At 26.5% G+C, this 22,021-nt stretch overlaps 1 pseudogene; it reads left to right on the top strand.

Annotated features, from left to right (window-relative positions):
- The first annotated feature begins 1,483 nt into the window (after positions 1 to 1,483).
- On the top strand, positions 1,484 to 21,848 carry LOC107165022 (uncharacterized; annotated as a pseudogene).
- Positions 21,849 to 22,021: the final 173 nt, after the last annotated feature.

Consider the following 22,021-nt stretch of genomic DNA (forward strand, 5'->3'; position numbering starts at 1 on the left):
TGTCATGATTCTCAGGAAATATCAATATTTTATTTGTTATTTTAGTCTTAGTTTATACTCATATTTTTATTTTTAGGCTTATTAACATGATATGTTTCATACACCTTATAAGCCCGTTATGTCCATCCGTTCGTTACGATTGATGATAAGTATTGTTTTTATTCGTTTATTTCCAGTACTTAATATTACAGTTGTTGATATAGGTATACATATTGTTGAATTTTATTCATTTTTTGTCCATAGTTATTATACAATGTACTGTGTATATAAATAACTATAGAGTTATAATTTATTGCGTTGTCTTAAAATACGTTTAGATATAAGGAATGCTGTACGATTGCAGACTGAGCTTTTTTAACTTGCTTATTTCAAAATATGAATAAATTGATGCCTACATCAACACAAAATGAAATTCAAAAACTATGCATCGTTGAAAATTCAAACAAAGTAGGGTTTTTAAATGTATAATATTTTTGGATTTTAATCACACATACACACTTATCATCACACTAATACTATACATCTTAAACAATAATGTATTGTAACCTATCACAATAAACGGTTCTAGATGACTAGATGCCTAATAAGTTTTTATAAACATCGAGTAGCGAGTGTGTTGAAACAAAAATTGAGCACCTACTCTACACTTAATAGAACAAATAAAGTATTAAAATTTATTAAAAATATAATATATATATTATATATTTTTTTTAGGTGTAACGGCTTTTAAGACCAAACCTCCAAGTATATTCTCTTCTATCTTTTGCAGCATATCTCCATTGTATCCAGCTGTGTCCTCCAGATGTATCTTCCTACATTTTTAATGACACAATAATTCCATCTAACGTGAGGTCTACCCAAAAACCGTTTTCCTATTATATTGATGAGCCTAGTTTCTCCATGCCTGTCATGTCCATTATGTCTTCTAACTGAAATTTTTTTTATTATCTTAGGGGCATAAGAAAACGTCATGAAACTTCATTGATTATGCCGTTTTCTTCATTCTCCGGATTGATAATTCTTACATGTTCCAAAAATCTTTTAGTATTTTTAGACATTGTCAGAGTCTTCAATTCGTTGAGCTTTCTGTTTTCCATAACATCCTGAATCAAACACATCAGTTAGAAATTTTGAAGTGTATGGCATACTAGATCAAAGACATTTAATCCTTTCAGTTTTATCCATTCTTACTCAATTGTATTCTATACTTAATGGTACCAATCTATATATTACCTGTGGCCATGACAACGTCCCAAACGTTTCCATGTGTAACCTATCATTTTTTTTAAATATATGTGTATAGATACTATGTTATATGTTGTTTGGAATTATTATTTAGACTCTTTCGTTGTTTTAAGTTACCATAATACCTCGGTTTTCTTGGACTACCTATGTAAATTAAACCAAGTACGGCGGATAGCAACAAATTGTATTCGACAAAACCAAGAGTGAACGAGAGGTATACCTAATATATTTTAACAATATGAGTCCGCCTTCGAATCATTACGTACAAAAAAGTAATAACAACGATGTATAATATATATTATAGGTGATATCGTGTAGTATTAATTAATTAGTAATAATTATAACTCCAAGTCCTAGAGATTAGCACTCCTCCTTAAAAAAATTAGATCCCTAATAACCACTTAGATGTGGTGAGGGACATGCCACTATGCTGCTTTTTAAATTCACAACTAGTTCCGTTAGCTCTTTAAATATTATAAAAAATATATTTCAGTAAAAGTACAAATACCTAGGTTTATTATTATATTTTTTGCCAATAATTATCTAAATTTCGGGCTTTTTACTGATTAATTTTTGAAAATTCTAGGATATTATATACAGTAGTCCAATCAAACTTTGAATGATTATTGTAGTTGAGGGTTTTTATGAATGAAAAATGGTAAATTTTATCGGATAAGTTATTTTCTATGAAAAATATCCAAAATATTAGAAAAAAAAATCTAAAATGTCTATGAACGGTTGCAAACGAGTTGTGCCCAAATACTGAATTGTGTCCATCAGTTTTTTTCGAGTTACACGGATTGTGTCCCACAGTTTTTTTTGGTTACACACAAGTTTTGTATAACTAATATAAATTAAAAATTAAAATAATTACACAAATAATTTTATTAATATTAATAATGGACGGTTCAACGGTTGGTGTTTGATTGCCTAGTAAATAAATCGTATACCTAATACTGTATTACTATTATTATAACTCGTCAAAAATTTAAGTGTAATATTGTCATATTGGAATATCCGAATATAGTTTTATGTGCATATAATATTATAATATAGTTCGTTATGTTAATATAGTAGATGATCAATAATCGAGATAGATGAGTACATATATACAATGACAATCACCGTAGTTTCATGCACACCTTACCTTCACCTGATAATAATAATCGACAGAATCGAATTTTATTCAGTAAATATCTTACAAAATATATGTTGGTATATTTTGGTATATTTTGTACATCATTAAAATAGAAAAATTTCTCGATTTGAATTCATAAAAACTTTTTTTATTTCAATTATAATAACATATTTTATTCATGTGTAAAATATCGATTTGAATTTATCAGCACACAACTTGTGTAAAACTTCATATAACAGTTGGACACAATTCGTGTATCCTACTTTTATCATTGGGACACAACTCGAGTGCAAGAAATTTGGTCGGGACACAACTCGTTAACTGTGCTATGTACCTACCTACAATTATTTTACAATTAAATATATTATACTTTAAATACAGTCCACAAAAATTATAATTCTATACATATAATATTATTCTTAATATAAAATGTTAAATTGTTAAATCAATTATTTTGTTGAGAATAAAATTAGTTATTTGTTCTAAAAATTCAAAATTGAATTTAAAAAGGTGGATTGTATTTTGCCACTCTGATTTACTGTTGAAGTGGAGTATGTCATTGTAAGTTCTAAAGTAACCATGAATAATATTTTTAAATTACTTACAATAAAACAACTAAATTCGTCATTATATTCTATAAATATCTTGCAAATCTTGTATTACATTTTAAATCCTTAGCTATAAAAATTAAATATTTCATATATTTTTAATTACTAAATAATTTTACAATTTAATCCAACTTTAAATGTTTATAATAAAAAATATGTCTTTGTATTATTATTAATATTCTTAAATTCCTTTAGTCAAAACGTATGAAGAATCTTGTATTTAATTTCCAAGTTTATCGAACCAAAATTTTTCATTGACATAATATATTAAAAAAAAAATAAAAAATAAAAAAAAATAAGAAAAATTGAAAATATCTGTACCTATCTTAAAAGCTAAAAAAATGACAAAATATTTTGAAATCGTACATCATATATATATACAATTATAAAATAAACATATTTTGTTGTTAACTTCAAGTATACTTACGGCTATTCGTTTTTGAATTACATCTAAATAAGAAAATCGTTATTTTGATTGTAAATATCTAAGTCGTACAAATTGGACTTCAAGAAACTTCAATCGCTAATAAAAAATTAATATATGATTTCTTGGTAAACCTTTTTTTTGTTTATTAATGATAGAAAAATCTATAGAACTTTGTATTAAATTTTTAAACCTTAGGTATAGACATTTTTTTATTATATTTTCTATTATTTTATTATTTCTAACTACAAAATAATTTGCGAATTTTCGCTATTTTGACGATTGTCAAATGTGTAATAAATAATAATGATATACGTAACTGAGGGGTGGAAATCCAAAACTCACTATTGCCAAAATACCTAGTGATTTTTCAGGATAAATGATTTTCTGTATCTTTTTTTCTGTTATTAATGTTAGTTAACTGAAGCCAAATAATGAAATAAATGTAATGTCTTATGGATTACACAGATTTAAAAGAAAAAAAATATTAATTTTTCGACTATAAACCTTATAGTTTTATGGTATTTAATAATAATAATAATAATAATAATCCATAAAAAATATATCAAAGTTTAATGGAAATAGTTCGTTTTTAAAAGGATTAAAATGTACTCTAAAACGAGTTTTTTCCAAAATAAAATGCTATTAATGTTTCCAGACGTTTCTATTTTTTAATGTTATTTTACTATTATTATCTTATATTTTCTTTTGCTCTCTTTACCATTAGGTTAGGTGTAACCTATACCTGAATTTTTAAAACTTGATTAACAAAAAATAAAAATGATATGCTGTTATTATTTAAATGTATTGTTTGTTAGGTACATATTTTAAAGGTTTTTATAAATAGACAAGTAATTTTGAAGATAAGGTATTATTTTTAAATTATTTTATAAGAAATTATTTATTTTTCAAACAACTCATATGTGTTCAACAATCTAAAATTATATTTTTATAATAACTTTTTATGAAAATCAAAATAGTTTTAAGAATAGAAGTTTAGGACTAACAGTTTTATTTCCCTATAACTATAACAAGGGTGTTTTAGCATAACATATAGAAAGTACGTCTCGGAATAATTTATAGCAATAATAATTCGTTTTGATATAGTTAATGATTGGTGCCTATTCTTGTAACATGGGTACGTTTCAATAGTACGTTTTTAGGCATAAAACTGGAAAATTACGTTTTAATTATCTAAATACTAATTAAGTGATGGGTGGAAATTGTTCGTTTTGGATTAACCATCAGTCATTTTTAAATGCGGATTTGACAAGGATATAATACGTTTTGATCTATTCTGACGATGCCAATCGATTACTCGATGTCTTTTCCTTAATAAATAATAATCAATATCTAACTTGATTTTTTCAATTTTGGCAATATTACGTTTTGGATTTCCACTCTCAATCACCAAAATTTGTAAAATATTTTCAAAACATTTTTGAATTGTAAAAAACAATTCAATGGAGAAAAATCAATATTTTTCGTTTAATTTTCCAATTTCATTTAAATTTGAACTTCAAACCCTATATATCTACAAAAAATATCGTAAATTTATACTTACGATATTTTCAAACTATCGTATTTAGGACAAGTTAAGACTGTTCATGAGTAATAACTTTCGCTAGTCGTATTTAAATTTAAGTACATACATTTTGTATAAATCATTTATACACCTTCGAATTTCAGATCTATTTTTATATTTCATAATATATTTGTTAATCCTATAATAGATTTACCATATTTTGTAATTTTTAAGACCACGGACTTTATAATCATTCAGAGTTTAACGCCTATCTTTTTGTAACTATATACATTCTTTTGGTAGAAGCCCGTTATTTGGTAATCTACAGGTATAGTCTTTGTGCTTTTACCCTAACATATTATTTGCAAACATAAAGTGTTCGACAACTACGCCAAAAGTCAGCTGAGCTTCGTGCAGAGCTTTGCGGGACAGGCGAACAAACTGGCGTACGCCGAATGCCTTAACGAGTGTCGTGCGGTCGAGATAGTCTATCCACTGTTGCACAACATCGACCCTGAGGTGAGGACGACAGCGGTGTTGGGCTTGTCGAGATTGGCGGGCAAAAGCCAGTCATGTGCCAAACAAATACTGTGTGCGAACAATCTACTGAAAGAGCTACTAGGACAGATTGCCAACGAAAACGTACGTACCTACATGAACCACCAACTTATGTTGAGAAGAATGGAAACAATAAAGTAGGCGCTCGGGTAGTAGGGTGCCCGCCCGAAAATGGTTTGGTATACCTTCTTCACCTATCCTACTTAATGGTAATTGGTGTCTGTATTCTATACTAAGTAAAATATTTCTACAGTCGGGTCGCGATAACTCAAAGTTTAAGTGTGATTTAAAATCGTTTCAAAATGTGTATAATTCAAAACGCCTAACTCGAATTTTATTTGATCCTATATCCTATAAACAATTGTTACTGTATGTATATATTGTAAAAAGTAAATGTGTAGAGAAATTTTTACTAAATTTTATAGTTTAGATTTATTTATCATTTGTCCTTACCCAGGTAGTGCCTAATAACTAACATGTACTGAAATCGTCCCATCCATCCTCTGACTGGAGGTACTTCGGACTTTGAAGTTTGAACTCTGTTAAAAAATTGGCCATCAGGATAGATATTTTTTGCTGGCTGTCGTTTACGTATCAAAACCATACCAAGTACCTTTAGCGCATCTGACACAATACCTACTAAATTTGTGTCCACTCATCCAATTATTTCCTACCACTATAAAATGCTCATTATTTAAAAAAAATAAACTCTCTGTCTCTTTATATTTTTGTAAATTATAATTGAGACTGCCACTCTATGAAATTGCGCCCCTGGCAAATGCTCTCTAGCCAGTGCGTAGCTACGGCCCTGTTGCGCATCACTGTTGTTAATTTTGACGTTTTTATAAGACAGTTGCGCATTATATCGTTTGGGTTATACATAATTTGCGTGTTGACCGTTTAAAAGATCCTACATCATTTCCGCATCAATATTATTCAACAATAGAAATGAAAAAAAGCGGGGAAGTGGGTATCGCTCTGCTGTACATTAGGTGGCGGGGTGGACCATTGACTAGGGTATGTTAGATTTGAATGCAATGATAGGTATCATTGCATACGAAAAACGATTCTGAACGGAGATGAGTTGTCAGTCTAGGATATATTATTATATTTAAATATTGTCGTATATTATATTTTGAAACAAATATAGGTATTATTTTTCAATTAGGACGCATTTTGAATAAGGCATGGTTAATCATTTTTTCCAAAAACATTGCATGTAGTTATCATATTTCATAATACCTTATATTATTATAGATATACATATACCTGATTTCATAAAAATTTAAAACTCAAACGCTCAAAACATTTTTCCTATAATGATGCTTCAAATTTACTCTATAGCTCTTTGAAGCCAAACTTATGGAAAACTTAGTGTTGAATTTTGTAACCTTAGATATAAATACAAACAATATTAGGAATTTTGAATTACAACATAATTTACAAATATTCATGGTTTTGACGATATTTCGTCAATATTTGAAATTCAAATGCTAATAAAAAATTAATTTGAATTTCCAGTGGACATTTTTTCTGTGATAAAGATTGGAAAATTTGTAAGGAATCTTGCATAAATTTTTTTATGAATTTCTAGCTTAAAACAATTTGCGAATTTTTGTGATTTTTACGTATTTTGTCAAAATTCAAAATTTTAATGCTTATAAAAAAATTATGACTATGAATTTCTTTTAATATTCAACTGCTATTGTAATAATATGTTAAAAGCCTTGTATTAAATTTTCAAGATATTTTACCCAAAAAAATACATTTTTATCGATATTAATTTAAAAAAGCGGGTAAGTCGTGGATGTCGCTCTGCTGTACCTACTGTTACTGTAATGGATGGGATTAAATTTGAATGCAATGATAGGTATCATTGTATACGAAAAACGATTCTGAACGGAGATGATTTGTTAGTCTAGGATATATTATATTTAAATATTGTCATATATTCTATTTTAAAACAAATATTTTATTTTTCAATTAAGACGCATTTTGCATATGGCATGGTTAATCAATTAGTGTAGTTATCATAATTCATAATACCTTATATTATCATAGATAATAGATATACGAATACCTGGTTTGAGGATAAATCGTTATCATTACGCGATTTCATAAAAATTTAAAACTCAAACGCTCAAAACATTTTTCCTATAATGACGCTTCAAATTTTCTCTATAGCTATTTGAAGCAAAACTTATGGAAAACTTGGTGTTAAATTTTATAACCTTAGATATAAATACAAACAATATTATGAATTTTGAACTACAAAATAATTTGCAAATATTCATGGTTTTGACGAATTTTTGTCAATATTTGAAATTCAAATGCTAATAAAAATTTAATTTGAATTTCCAGTGGACATTTTTTTTGTGATAAAGATTGACAAATTTGTAAGGAATCTTGTATTAAATTTTCAAATCTTAGATTTAAAAAAAAATTTTTTTATGAATTCCTAGAATAAAATAATTTACGAATTTTCGTGATTTTTACGTATGTTGTCAAAATTAAAATTTGAATGCATGTAAAAAAAAAATGTGGCTATATATTTCTTTTATTTTTCAACTGCTATTGCAAAACTATATTATTAGCCTTGTATTAAATTCTCAAATCTTAGGTATAAAAAAAATAACTTTTATGAATTTCGATCTAAGATAATTTGAACATTGCCGTAATTTTTATGTATTTAGTCAAAATTTGAACTTCAAATGCTAATAAAAAAAATTGTGCCTATGTATTCTTATATTTTTTTAATCACTATAAGAATAACTTTTGAGGAACTTTGTATTAAATTTTTAAGTATTTTGATAGGGCCAAAAAATTTTTATAGACACTTCAAAAAAAAATTTTCAGACAAATTGAAAATTTCAGTCGTCTATAAATATCTCAAAAAAAGTTGAAAATTAAAATGTATATAGATAACACTAACATAAACATTTGGTGAAAATTTCATGTATTTACAGTGATAAGTTTTTGAATTACAACCATATAAAAAAATTGATTTTTTTGAAAACTGTTGGAAAATGTTTACTTTTGACCTCTATAATGCACCAAGGATCTTCAATTTTACATTGGAAACCACCCCCAAAGTTTGAAATCGAAGCATTATTTCGACTAGTTATGCTGTACACAGACACACAAAACAAAAAAAAAAAAACACACATCATTGTAAAATCAATACATTCATCACTTCGTTCAGAAACTAAAAAACTAATAATGATCGAAAATTGCATATACCTAAGAATAGTTTAACTTAAGTCAACAATTTTTGAAAATTTTATGTTGGATAGAATATACTTATATAAACATTCGGTGAAAATTTCATGTATCAATGGCAATTTGTTTTAAAGTTACATCAAAAATCAAAATCGATTTTATCGAAAACTAACTGCACGTAAAATTTCCTGTTTTTCCCTTAATTTTTAGTTTGTTTATCCAGATTATTTAGAAAAATATTGAACATTTTTTAGTTTTGACCCCCCCAAAGTACCAACTAGATTCACTTTCTGATCGAACGAGGTACTGAAGTCAAAAATCGAAGCACTTTTACTGCCCCAAAACGTGATGACAGACACAAAAAAAATATTCATTGTTTTTACGAATTTTTGTCAATATTTGAACTTCAAATGCTAAAAAAAAAAATTGTGCCTATGTATTCTTATAACTTTTTAATCACTATAAGAATAACTTATGAGAAACTTTGTATTAAATTTTCAAGTATTTTGATAGGGCCAAAAAAATTTTATCGACACTTCAAAAAAAAAATGTACAGAAAAATTGAAAATTTCAGTGGTCTATAAATAACTCAAAAAAAGTCAAACATTTTTGAAAATTAAACTGTATATATATATCACTAACATAAACATTTGGTGAAAATTTCAAGTATTTACAGTGATTAGTTTTTGAATTACAACTATATAAAAAAATTGATTTGGTCGAAAACTGGTTTTGCGTAAATATTCCCGTTTTTCTGTCATTTTTTTTTTGTTTTTCTCGATTTTTTTGAAAACTGTTGGAAAATGTTTACTTTTGACCTTTATGATGCACCTAGGATATTCACTTTTACATCGGAAACCACCCCCAAAGTTTGAAATTGAAGCATTATTTCGACTAGTTATGCTGTAAACGGACATACACACACAAAAAAAAAACACACATCATTGTAACATCAATACATTCATTACTTCGTTCAGAATCAAAAGGTGCACACCCTAAGTGAAAGTGGTTTTCTAACTTTGGACTCAAAATTTGCTATAATCTCTAAATTTAACTCATGTAAAATTAATTTTTCAAATATTGCATAATTATGTAATGTAATATACAATATGCCTAGTAAAAGTTTAATTTTGTAGAATTACATATTCGAGTTTTTGATGATTTTGTCAAAATCTGAAATTTATATGTTTATGTACGAAAATGATATATGACCATAGTTTTTATATTTTTTTATTTTTATCGATTATTTGTGGTTATAGATAGTAGATACGTAAGGTACCACAACAATAACATAGATAATAATATGTACGTTGATGAGTAGGTAAAGGGGAATGTAAAAAAATTTAAAATTTTTCTATTGTTAATCTAATAGCTATCTGGTATAAAAAAGTATGCGTCTTTTTCAATGATTTGTTTTTTTTTTTTTTAAGTTGTGAGTAATATTTTTTATGGCAGACATTTTTAAGTTTGAGCGTAATATATTATATTATATTAATTATGCGCCAATAGAGAGAACATTGCCATTTTGCGCAGGCAGACTGACAGCGGCGAATTGTCCTATGTTGCTTTTCCCCCGCTTTGTAGTGCAGTGGTATAGATTCAAGATCGTACATTTATATATTATTATTGTATTGTCGATTGTTGTTTAATATATCGAATATTAACAAGCCGCTGTTGTCGATTGTGGGATGCGCGGAATTAGACGCGTTTTGGTCACGGTAATGTTCTCTTTTGGTGCAGAGTGTAAAAAGTAAGTGTGAAAAGTATGTCCTCATTACTTTTTAAGATAATCAGGAAGAACATAACAAAAATATTAATGAAAACTTAAATCTTTTTAAAAATCGGTCCTCAACCAAATTAATAAAGATTTTTTATTGTAATTAAAAAATGTAGTGATTTGAATTTTTACAAAATATTTTTATAACCATTTTCTTGACTTGATTAATTCTAAAATATTTTGACTCATTTCGTGCTATTAATACATAGTATAAAAAGTTACATAGAAGTTATATATTTAGAAGTTTACTATTTTTTGATTTTTGCATGATGAACATTTTATTTTCGGATAGGTAAGTATAAAATACAATTAGTTTATTAAGCTCTTAATGGGTCTTCTCATGTTGGTATTAATATTGGGCAATATTTAGGCAATGTGCAATTTCGTTAACGTCGACCATGAAATTTGTGTTGGTAGTCAATATAAGGTGATTATTCATTAGTGTAACCATAATTTTGTGTTGTTGCTAGTCTATCATCGCGTACACTCGTACACATAAACAATTGAACCATCGACTATTAATGAAAATCGTGGTTTTTTACTCAAAACACGTTTTCTCAGAAAAACTCTCACGTATCGTAGAGTAGTCTGATTTAATTACTTTATTTTTCGTTAGAAAAAGGACAATTTTCTACAGAGCCCATCGAACTTTGATTTTTAATTTCATTGCTCAAACAAACATAGCATAAATAACAAAAGCTTGTGAAGTATTTCTCTTAAAAAAAATCCATATATATTATCGAAATCATATCACTCGGGTTGAGAGTTTTTCTTGCACAGCATATTTTTGAGTAAAAAAACTAGTCACGTACATGTTCCTTCAACTTTAAAGTTCAAATTAGTTTAAAATTCACCAAATAACCTGAAGATTATTTTGTAGAGGAAAATTCATAAAATGTTAAATTTTTACAACCAAGACTTGATCATTTAATACAAGATTTATCTAATTTTTATAACTGAAAATTAAAAAAAAAAATTAAGCTTTACTTGATTTTACTAAGACTCTTTCCAGTTACGGAGATCTGCTTTGCCAAAGATAAATCAAATTAGAATTTTCATTTTATTTAATTGATAAAAAGTTAATTGATTTCTTTTTAATTTAACTTAATATATTTTATTTACTTGACGAGTTATCAATCAATTTTCTACTTCTCGTAGTTAAAACAAAGTATAGTTTATATAAAAGTTTAAAAATAACAGCTCTTAGGGCTGCACATGCTGACATTTTTCTGAATTCAAATTAGTAATTACTACACCATATGGCAATTATATCGGAATCACTACTAATATCTTATATTAAAGCTAACTTAATAATTGCTCACCTAATCATAATTACCTATTGAGATACATTTTTAGTATTCTACTATTTACCGCAAAATCATGAAGTTTTTAAAAAATTGTTTATTTTAGATTCTGAGCGGAACGATGAATGTATTGATTTTACCATGATGTGTGTATTTTTTTTTTTGTGTCTGTCATCACGTTTTGGGGCAGTAAAAGTGCTTCGATTTTTGACTTCAGTACCTCGTTCGATCAGAAAGTGAACCTAGTTGGTACTTTGGGGGGGTCAAAACTAAAAAATGTTCAATATTTTTCTAAATAATCTGGATAAACAAACTAAAAATTAAGGGAAAAACAGGAAATTTTACGTGCAGTTAGTTTTCGATAAAATCGATTTTGATTTTTGATGTAACTTTAAAACAAATTGCCATTGATACATGAAATTTTCACCGAATGTTTATATAAGTATATTTTATCTACCATGAAATTTTCAAAAATGTTCGACTTAAGTTGAACTATTCATAGGCATTTGAGATTTTCGATCATTATTAGTTTTTTTAAAATTAATATTGATAACAATTTATTTGTTAGGCAGAAAAGCTTGAAAATTCATAGTCACAATTCTTTTTTATAAGCATTCAAAGTTTGAATTTTGACAAAATACGTAAAAATCACGAAAATTCACAAATTATTTTAAGTTAGAAATTCATAAAAAATTTTCCTTTTATATCTAAGATTTGAAAATTTAATACAAGATTCCTTACAAGTTTTTCAATCTTTATCACAAATAAAAAGTCCACCGGAAATTCAAATTAAATTTTAATGAGCATTTGAAATTTAAATTTTTACAACATTGGATTTTCACTTTTAGCGATTTCCTTATTTTGGTGTAACTCTAAAACATAAATGACTGCAGATACTTGCAATTTAATTGAATGTTTATGTAGGCATTTTATATATTTGATAAGATTTTCAAAATATTTAAATTTGTTTTGAGCTGTTTACTGACATTTTAATTTTTCAACTTTTTTAGTTTTTTTTTTCTATAAATATCGATAAAAATTTATTTGTTCGGTAGAAAAGCTTGAAAATTTAATACAAGGCTTCTATCACATTTTAACAATAGCAGTTGAAAAATAAAATAAATTCATGGTCAATACTTTTTTTTACAAGGATTCAAAGTTTGAATTTTGACGACATACGTAATAATCACGAAAATTCATAAATTATTTGATGCTAGAAATTCATAAAAAATTTTCCTTTTATATCTAAGATTTGAAAATTTAATACATGGCTCCCATCATATTTTTATAATAGCAATTGAAAAATAAAAGAAATGTGAATTCACAATTTTTTTTTACAAGCATTCAAAGTTTGAATTTTGACTAAATACGTAAAAATTACGGCAATGTTCAAATTATTTTATGCTAGAAATTCATAAAAAAATTATATTTTAAATCTAAGATTTGAAAATTTTTCATAATCTATAATACATCCTAGACAGATATACCGTCTTCGCTCAGAATTGTTTTTCGTATGCAATGATATAGTATCATTGGATTCAAATTTAATTCCATCCATTTCAGTAACCCACTTGTAACCTACTGTACAGCAGAGTGACATCCACGACTTACCAGCATTTTTTTCATTTAGATTACCATACTTACTTGATTAGAAATTAATAAAAAATAAACTGAGAAATATAGGCCAATAGACATTCTCTAAACAAAAGCTTTTTTGTAGACAATCGATTTATCATTGATTCTAAGTTCTAACTTATATTACAGTAACCATTACAATGACGAAATACATCTGACGAGACTATACTACTATACAGCAGCACCTATAATACTTAACCATTTTCTTCTTTGATTTAATTACTTACATAATTAAATTAATAGATTAAATATTTCTTTGAAATAAGTAATGTGGCATTATGCCCCTTGACGTTGACCCCCATCCATGAATCTGGTTATCTATGTTGTGTTTTTGTAGTCAATTATATTGACAAATAAAGTTACACACTACAATTATAAAGATAATATATATATATATATATATATATATATATATATATCATTTATAAGTAGATTCAATCTTCAATCGGTATGATTTATCAAATAGATAAAATTTATTATATTAACAATAAACATGATAAAAAATAAATATTATTCATAGAAGGACCTGAAACATTTCGTCGCTATATGTATTTATTATAGGTAGGTACGCAAAGAAAATTTGAAAATGTTTAGATTAAATTTAATATAGTTATAAGTTTATAACATGATTGCACAAATGTATATAATTTATTATACATATATTTATTTGCATCTGTTACAAAAATTATTTCTCTCATTATGGTACTTACGTTATTGATATTGACTTATACAATTAATAACAGCTAGTAATATACTAATATGATATGAAATAAAATTATAATAATGATAATATAAGAAAAGATACGATATGTTTTTAATAACAATTAGTTCAACTTTTGCCAACCGTACTCATTACCATAATAGAAATAGAAATTTCTAATTCTAATGTAATAAAATACCCTAGAAATATGAAATAAAAATTCAGTACTGCGATAGTTTTGTAAAAAACTAGTTCCGCTTAAGTTTATCCTATCATAATAATTTATTATTACCACAGTATAACGTTAATGACTATTATATTATAATAGATAATGAAATACAATTTTTTAGGTTCAGAATCGATTTTCAACATATGCAATGCTTTGATTATTATTATATTAATATTAAATTAAACACATCATTACAATGACCTATATACTTAATGATATCCTAATCAACAACAATTATCCAGCAGAGCGACATCTCCGTTTTGTTGCTTATCTTGATTGTTAAATTATCTGTAAAAATTGATCATTTATTACATCAAAATACAGAAAAAAAGATTTTTTTTTAATTTCCTATAACTTAGTAATTCTTACGTATTCTAGTTTAATGCACAAACCAATGTTATTCGTGCTTTTAAAAGTTGTAAATTATCGCCTATTAAATGATGATTATCATTTCGAAGTATTTTTTAATTAAAATCTATTACATATCAAAAACTAATTATTAAGCCTTAAATGTTTTTACATTAATACATTTATTTTTTATTTATTTATCTGATATATTTACATTTTTTATTTTTTTTTTTGATAGAATGATTGGTAATAATCATTACTGATTGTACCTAATATTATGTACATTGGACTTCAAAAGGTTATATTTTGAATTATTTCAATATTATTTCTCGCGTTTTTTTTTAATACGTAGGTTAAACAACACGAACAATATTCAAATTTACATAGGTATCAATAAACATTCATTTTTTTTAATAATTTAAAAAAAATCAACGTAATGGTAATATATAGGTACAATACATCACTTCTTACAAACTGTTTTTAATCGCGGTACAAAGTAGACACATATAATGGTTTACATTTTGAAAAAAAAATTGTGCAGTATTTTTTAGAGTTTAATACTTTTATGATTTCTAGGTACTAAATTAATGGAATACCTAATTTAAAGTATTTAAAATCGTTTTCCAGATAGTATTTCTTAATAAATACTGATTTTTTAACTGATATTTTATAATTGCTCTTTGATATTCATTATCTTTAAATACCTACTAAAAATTATCGTTATAAACAAAGTAGCTATTTCCATCATACTAATTATATAACGCCAATTTATAAATAAATTTCTTTAAAGCTCAAAATGTATTGATCAGGCCATAATAATAATGTTATATTATTATAAACTATAATCATTGTATATTTAAATATTTACATGATATTCATTTTTAATTGTATTAGAAATCTTACAAATCAAATTGCATGAATCTCATTCGGAATTTAAGTAAACACTTGCCGTCGTGTTTTGAAATGATAGTTGGCGGATGTGATGGAATACATGCTATTTTAACATGTATGAAAGATTTAGATGTGTCAGTGAGAGAAGTAGCTTTACAAGCAATTAGTTCCATCGCTGGTCAAGATCCCAGTATTTCACTACACATCATAAGTTCTGGTAGGTACTTAAATTAATTAAAAACAATCATAGGCCATACTAAATATGACTTAAAGTACAATTAGATTAAAATAGGGGTGAATGGGTACTTTTACAGTATAGGGAAAAAATTTAAAAGGCCATATACTTTCAAATTGCACGAATGCCAAACCACATACAATCATAGAACTGATGCAACATATTAACTATCGTTACATCAATATTTTATTTTATAACATACATCTATAAGACCATAACATTTTAATTGGGACCACAAGCAGTTAGACCGTCACAGATAATATTTTTATGACTGTATATGTATAGCCTATCTACTATTGGATTAAATAGATGATAGACGCAACTACACTTTTAAAGAATACCTATGATAGATGACCTACCTACCTATTTGTCATTAGCGTTTGCATATATTTGTTTTGCTCAGTCACAAAAATAGCCGAGTACGAAATAAGTAGTTATTTTCATGCTTTCACAAAGCTAGTTTTGAAATTTTATTTTGGATATATGTATAAATGCATATCTTATACGCATTCAAATGCATATTTGGTGACTTTTTATGGCTACAAATCATATGTCCTTTTTTTCCTTTTGTATCGAGAGCCAGAGAAGGAACCGCGTAAGCATTACTTTTCCTCTGATTCTCATAGTTTATTGATTACAATAACATCAACAATTATTAGCGGTGGGACAATCCCCCACTCACTATAATATTACAACAAAATTTGTCAAGTTCCGGGTACAATAGTGGGAGGCACTGCCTACCTAGGTGCTTTCGGCTTCAATAAATTGCTTAATCAACTAGATTGATGTCCGGATTCTGCGTCAGGATATAACAGATCATATGTCCTGGTTATTAGGTACAATAATTTACAGTTATAATTTGTATTCATAATTAATTTAAGTTAAATTATTGAACCTACAATCAGTAACTACAAAGAAAATCATAAAAAAATCAAAATTACGTAAAAAACATTAAAGCACTATTTAAAATTATTTTCTCAAAAAAATTACTGTTTAAATATTGTGTAAAATAAAATTACTAATTTTTTACTAAAATCTTGTAGGTAAAATTTATTTCTGTATTTTGTTTTTATTATTTTATTTTATTGTTTTAAATACACACAGTTAATTTAATTAATTTACCAACGTTAATTCCCTATATATATATTATATATAATACATAGGTAAAAATAGGCAATGTGTTGATTGAATAATTTATTTAATATTTATCCATATATATAAAATATCAATGTATATTAATTATAGACAGTATTAATCTGAATTTGCGTTTCTCTAAAATTATATGTTATTATAAATGTTTAAATGTGCAGGTATATTGCCTCAAATTGTTCAAAGCTTAAAAGAGGAACGAAACAATTCTAAATTATATGCTTTGACCACTTTAAGCGAGATAGCTAAACACAACCAAAAATTAGCCAATAAAATTTTGACCGTGAATACTTTACCTCAAGTGATAATTTTTTTATCGACTGATTATAGCACAGAAATTAAACTTCAGGTACATTATTAAGTATGAAAACAAAAATTATATAAAAAAAATTTTATGCACTAGGTCAAAAAGCTTGAAAATTTAATAGAAGGTTTTTATAAGTTTTTATCATAGAAATCGACAAATATTAAATATCTATTCATGCGATTCTTTTTTATTAGCATTCAAAGTTCAAATTTTAACAAATCTTATAGATATTTTCAAAACGTTCAAATTAATTTATTATAGTTAAAATTTACGAAATGTTAAATTTTTATAGTTCAGGACCATAATTTTTTTTAAATTTTTTTTCAAATAAATTTTATAAATTAATGGCTTGCAGGAATATAAATGATAATTTTTGGCAGCTAACGTTTGACCCTGCTATATAATTGTACATTGTTATTATTTTATTGTTCATATTATTATTATTGGCCTTTATCCGGTTATTATTGTTTTGTTTTTTTAATATTTGATTGTTAATATTTTTAATATTTAACAATTTTTAGGCAAGTGCATTAGCATTGATAAAAAATATTGCTAAGCACTCGTTGACTTTAACCGAAACAGTAATCAAGTCACACATATTTCCAGAAGTATTACTGCTTATGGCGCATCCCGACGAATCTATACGTTACAATTCATCTGAAGTCGTTTGTGAAGTAGTTAAACATTCTGTTGATGTACGATCACACACATATTAAAATAAAATATTAGAAATAAGATATTACTTACATGATTATGATCGTTCAAGTAGTAGCTCATACGAAACAAACAAAACCACCAACCATAGGCGGACATTTGGTTAAATTTTTAGGGGGGCTATAACAATCAAATGTAAAGTGACTCGCAGGGGCTTTGCCTCCGCACCCCCTTCCTATACAAAAATATATAATATTACTAATACAAATATAAATGTTTGTTATAATAATAAAAAAATAATAACATATGCTTAAAAATAATTAATAATTAATTTTATTTTAATAGCAAATATCTGTTTTTATCAGCAAGGATATTTAAAATATCATTGCTATTAATATTTTTGGACATATCTTTTTCGATATATAGTAGGCACCGAGAGACCGTTTCTATCGTCAGATCAGTCATGACTCATGACCCCGCCAGTTAATTTTCAAAAAAAAATTAACAGATAATTATTAAAACAAATAATAGCATTATAGCAATAATAAAATTTCGAATGAAGTTTCGATTTTGGGGGGTCTATTAAAATATTTGGGTGGCTAAGCCCCCCCCCCCCCCGATGTCCGCCTATACCACCAACGATCTTTTATATTATACCTATAATAATATCATGAAAGATTGGAGTGCCTATAACTGGCCCACACTTGAATTTTTCATATCATAATAAAATATACGTACCTACTTATGTATCATATGTTATATAGATTTCAAAGATGATTGTTACTACTGGAGGTATAGTTTCATTGTTGAACGTCATTTTGAATAGCAATGAATATTCTTCTACTCCAGCTGTACTCGCGTTGGGATACATTTCCTCCGGGTCACCATTACTCGCGACGGCTGTTATCAACTCCAAGGTTTCAGTGCTTATTATAAGATATTTTATTAAATTTTGATATACCTATCTATCATAGGCGTGTCTAGACACCTTTGACGCAGAGGGTGCAACCTGCAGGCTAATGGGCCCTAGCCCCCTTTTTTGAACAATTTTTCTTAATTCATTGTGCCACTTGAAATTGCAGAGGGTGCAGGTGCATACCCTGCACCCCCCCAAGGACACGTCTATGATACCTATCGATAATACATTTAAAAAAAAAGGTATATAAAAATTAAAGGTGACATTATTATCTAGGTTATCACATAGGCTTTTTATTATATTTTAATTTTAAACCGAATTATGGGTATTTTTAAAATTCTAAATTGTTTGTATATCTTAAAATACTCATAACTTGCTTTGAAATTAAAATATAATAAAAATCCTATGTGATAGTGTGGCGTCCTCTTAACATGATCATTATATATGGTGAACGGTGATAAATATAATAGTTAAAAATAATTTTTGAAAAATTTAAAGGATTAAGGAGATACCTACTTCAAATAGTAGATACTAAGATACTACACCTAAATGTCTGAATTCCAAAAAAAAATATTAATTTTAGTATTAGTAAAAGTATCAATATTTAGTTGTGCACAATGAAATAATTGAAAAAGTCATATTACGTGCAATAAATCATTGTAGGTTTAATCGACGAATTTGTGAATTTTACGGAACATCCCGATGATCTGGTATATGACTTACCTACATGGCTAAATATAACATAATAATACAAAATACATAATATGAACTGCTTGTAACTTTCAGGTACTGAAACATTTGACTACCATCCTAAAAAACGATACAAACGACGATTCTTTAAAAGCCAGTGCGGCATGGACATTAGAAATGATAGGTCAACACAGTGATAAACATTCGAAATCCATTTTTGATTGCCATGCCGTGAGTGCTATGATTGATGTGAGAACGACAAATAAAACCCTACAAGCAATTAGCGTCTAGTGATGTGCGTTAGTATGGCGTTACCATCAATAAGGCTTATTTCTTTTATTCAGGTTTACACTGACTCAAGTCCAACACAAGAGGCAAATCATAAATGCAAAAGTGCCATTGAAATCATAGTGAGAAAATGTGAAGATTTTGGTGTTTTAGAAAAATTGTTGACACCATCAACTCCTATAAAAATAATGCCACACATACTTCTTAAGATGAGCAATGTATTCTCTGATTTTCCGTTAATTATACAGCTATTTTATATTTTACGCGTAGATGATACTGCATCATAATGAAACGATATAAAACAATTAGATAGTATATTAATTTTAAGCACCTATTAGCCATCAATTCAAAATAAATACGATACTTAAATTTTTTATATTAATGGGTGTTACACATCGTACAATTTTGAGCTAAAAAGCTATATCTACATAAAGTTATGAAAATATTCATGTAGGTAAATGCATTAGTATTATATAGTTATAATTAACTAACTAAATATTGTAACTTAAATAATTATATTTAAATTGTGTATTACTTGTATTACAATTTACCCATTTTAATATTATTCTATTTAACATAATATAAAAAATTTAAAATCTAAACACATTTAATAAATGAACATTTATATCTATTATCAAAAAGTAAATATTTTTACTCGAGTATAAATTTTAAGTGAATTAATATTTTCCTACATTTATTGATTTAAAATTTTTTTTATTTGAGTTATTTATGAAACTTAACACTCATACTTTTTATGATTATTTATAAATTATTTAATGACATCGTATATTTTTAAAAGACCAAGACCACAAGTCAGCATTATTTACAATTGATAAATATATTTTATTATCATGTAGGCACCTATCTTTAATTTTAGATCATATTTACCAGTCATTTATTTTCTAATTAAATAAAAAAATTATGTTAGGTAAGAAAAATACAATTTTTAAATTCTCAAAAAAAAAAACAAACAAAAATGTTTAAGCTTACATCTCTAGCTATAATACAATATGTGTATATAAAGCTTTCATAATAAATAACTAAATAAGTGACAATTACGTTTCTATCACAATTTATTGTATTCTCTATAATCTATCTACCTATATAAATAAATTGTCTTTTTTCGCTATATCTGTTATTACTACTTAATTATTTGCTGTTGTTTTTTTCATTAACAAATTATAGTAAATATAACTATTTAATAGGCAAAATAACTAAAATGGTTTACTTGTTGACTATATAAATATAGTTATTTGTTATCCCAGATTGAGATGCGTTGGCTAATATTCTTGCATTTAAATTTTATACAGGATAAATTCTCTCTAATTTTGGAAATAAAAGGGTAAAACGTATTATTGTGAACGTAAAATTTACTATGTTGTACGTTTGTAAGACGAAGAAAACAAATGCTTGTATGGCGTCCTCTTTACAAAACATTGATCTATTTCAATCTGTTATTTTATTTTATTTAAGTACCTACACGTATTTATCTGTTTGATTTGGATTCCACCCGTTTTGTTCAAATTAATAAATATATTATTTTAAGCATTATTACTAAAAGCTATGTAATTACAGTACAATATTAAACATTTTGATTCAGATGTTGCCAAAAAGCTTTAAAGCACGGCGAATTTTTATTAAAAGTGGACATTTGAAAATGATTCAAAACCTTACATCAGATATCAATTCAAATTTGTACCATATTATCAAATCTGTTAATTGTTGTTTCCCAGAGGTTATACTACAGTAAGTTTAACATAATGAGCTTTAAAATTTAAATAAATATTTTATTTTAACATTTAAATTAGAATGATAGCTGGAGACATCCCAGAATCGGTTTTGAAAAAATCGGATAAGTATGTACCAAAAGATCAATGTTTGTTAAAGGATCCAGACAAATAAGCAATAGTTTCACCAATCCTGTTTAGAAGCGGAGAATACTATCCGAGATGGAATCGGTATTTAAATATGATAAATTGTTATCTGTTTGATAAATTATATTTATTAATCCTACCTAAATGATAAATATATTTATATTTTATCTTTATATTTATAGTGTGTAACTGTGTAAGTATGTAGTGTTGATTATAAATACGTATAATTTCTATACACAATAATACAATATAGGTACTATAGGTACACAAATAACCTAAATAATCATTATGTAACAGATTCAGGTGA

Source organism: Diuraphis noxia, unplaced genomic scaffold, assembly GCF_037042655.1.
Source record: "Diuraphis noxia isolate RWA-SAM2 unplaced genomic scaffold, SU_Dnox_SAM2 contig0001, whole genome shotgun sequence".
NCBI classification, from domain to species: Eukaryota; Metazoa; Arthropoda; class Insecta; order Hemiptera; family Aphididae; genus Diuraphis; species Diuraphis noxia.